Source organism: Bombus pascuorum, chromosome 15 (assembly GCF_905332965.1).
Source record: "Bombus pascuorum chromosome 15, iyBomPasc1.1, whole genome shotgun sequence".
Classification (NCBI taxonomy): Eukaryota; Metazoa; Arthropoda; class Insecta; order Hymenoptera; family Apidae; genus Bombus; species Bombus pascuorum.
In genome coordinates, this window is record NC_083502.1 from 1,006,738 (window position 1) to 1,009,261 (window position 2,524).

A 2,524-nucleotide genomic window follows, 5' to 3' on the forward strand; every position below is an offset into this window, starting at 1 on the left:
AACGAACGTCCGAGTGCTGTAAAGGCTGGTTCACACATAGCCACAGGTTTAATCGAGCAGAGCGGGCAAGGGGAGCTAAACTTACGCCGTTGATTCGCGGAAAAGTAACGTTTTTGTCTTCGTCCACGGTGATCCTGCAACGCGAACAGCGTCGATTCGCTTTTGTTGCTTGAACTTACTTAAACCACTGGCAGTGTGTGAACCAGCCTTAAGGGCGCTGCGATCGTGCGCTTGGGGACCAGACGGAGTTTAGATAACTTTGGAATCGTTGTAGACGAGTTTGCGAACAGATTCGTGAAATTCGATAACTGTTTACGGTATAAGGCTATCGCCGCTTTGGTGTAAACTCGGCCTGAGAAGCCTTTGGACGTGGAGAAGTCGTTGAAACGCAGCAAGGAACTGCTAGACGTAGCGAGAAACACGTCGATGAACCATCGAAGACAGTGCTCTCCTCTTATGTGATCCAAGCTCGAACGAACGAAAGCAAATGAAAAAGACAAAAAGCGAGCAAGAAGAGAAGAAAAAAGAGAAGAGATATATAAGAACCTTCGAAGAGACTGAAGAGTAGAACGAACAGATAGAAACAGAGTAAATGCTACAGCTTAGAGCGAAGAAGGATAGGACGAGGCCAAGGGATAAAAAAAGAAAAGGGAAGAGCGTGTTTTCGAGCGGAGAAAAGGATCAAAGGAGGCTGAGAAGAGAGCAAGAGGCGAGAGACTGGAGGATCGAAGGTGTTTTTCGGGGCGTGGCGAGGGCCGCGTGATTACCAGGAGGATCGGTTAGCGCGGTGAGAGTTCAAAGCATCAAAGAGGCCCGACCAGCGAGAAATTGCTTAGGATTCATCTGCCGGCACGGGACCCTCCGGACGCGTTTCGTTCTCTTCTCTTCTCTTCTCTTCTCGTTCTCTATCTGTTCTGCGGATGGGGTATTGTGTGCGTACCAGGCGTCGGGGGAACCTTCCCCTGCGCCTCTCTGCACCTTTAACGGATTGCCCTTTAACTAACGATCGAATGCCTTTGCAGGAATACGCCTGGCACCTTGGACCGCGATCCGACTCTGCTCCATGATGGGCCTCGCAGCACTCGCAGCGGCAATATTTTTGGACATCGCTGGATGCATGCATGGAGTTTGCATAGACCGTCGATATAGCCACTTGGCTCGCTTAGGGACAATCGTTAGGTAAGACGAGATGATGCTTTGCCTCGTGACATTTTGCGCACGCGATTCCTGGTGAGAAACGCAGATTCAAGAAAAGGATCATTCGAGATGAAGTTGACTCGATGAGTGATGGAGGATTTTAAAGGCAGAGAATAAGTATCACAACGTTGTGAAGCTTTCGATGGAATTGCACCAGGTGGCCAACCAATCCAGATGTTGCAACTTATTGTTCAGAGAGCGTGGTTAGCTAGGAAATTGAAAATATTGGTTGATGAAACTTTCAACGCTGAAGAAGCAAAAAGAAGAAAGTGTTCTTATAAAACGTGACCGTTCATTAGCAGCGCCATCCAGCGGCTAATTTTATGAAACTGCGTAGACAAAATAATAAAACCATTGAAAATATTGCAAGGTTCCATACTAATCCTAATTCTATAATTCTTGTAATTGTCACAAAAGTATATGATAAATTACAATTTATCCATTAAACTGTCATAGGTTACTATGAAGAGATATGGACATTAATGGGAAACTTCTACACGTAAACATGCGCACAGAGCTGGCAATATGTGAAAATACAATGTTCATTGAAAGTTACAAAATACAAAACCAAAGTATAGTACTTTTTACGATACAAAGACATTTCCATCGACATTCCATCGCTGATATTTCGATACGAATACGAGTACCACACGACGGCATTCTCAAGTTGTAAAATTACGACACATCAAACGGAAGCTGCACGCTAAGCGCTCGTAACCGACGAAGAGTGTCATCTCGACGTCGAAATGAAAGAAATTCGTTTCAACGTTAATGTCGGAAGGTTCGTTCCGAATTTGGCGCGGAATGCACGGAATCTGTTGCAACGCTAAATTAGAAAATTATTCGGAGATAGCTACGCTTTGAATTAGAAAAAACAGCAGGAAAAGTTCGGGCGTTTTAATTTTTCAATTTTCAAAAGGTTCAATTTTCCAGTCATACTAGGGCGATGAAAACTGCGACGAAAGTAATTCGACGATTTCTGGCGATTATCGCCATCAAATTATCCTCGACTGTGTTACTTCCGGTCGCCGGAACACGATGATTCGCCACAGCCAAAATCAACCATTTTTGACACATACGAATCTTCTCCATACGCTTTACAAATGTTTTCCACTGTTCCCGTACCTGTAATTCCTCCACGACACTTTTAAAGCAACGGCGCGTGACGAACACGTGTCTTATTGATAGACATTTTCGTGTTTAGCAATGGTTTTAGCAAGGAAGACACGCAAATGGTGCGCTTGAAATTAACCTACTCGCGAGTACGACACATGTACTAAATATAGTTATAAAGAACAAGAGACTAACCAAGTAAGAATTATGAGCG

General features: G+C 44.4%; 1 long non-coding RNA gene across 1 annotated transcript; it reads left to right on the forward strand.

The window, feature by feature from the left end:
• The first annotated feature begins 251 nt into the window (after window positions 1-251).
• On the forward strand, window positions 252-1,567 carry LOC132914621 (uncharacterized). Its single transcript, XR_009659631.1, has 2 exons — window positions 252-932; window positions 1,023-1,567. It is a non-coding gene; the product is annotated as an uncharacterized LOC132914621 (long non-coding RNA).
• The last annotated feature ends 957 nt before the right edge of the window (window positions 1,568-2,524 follow it).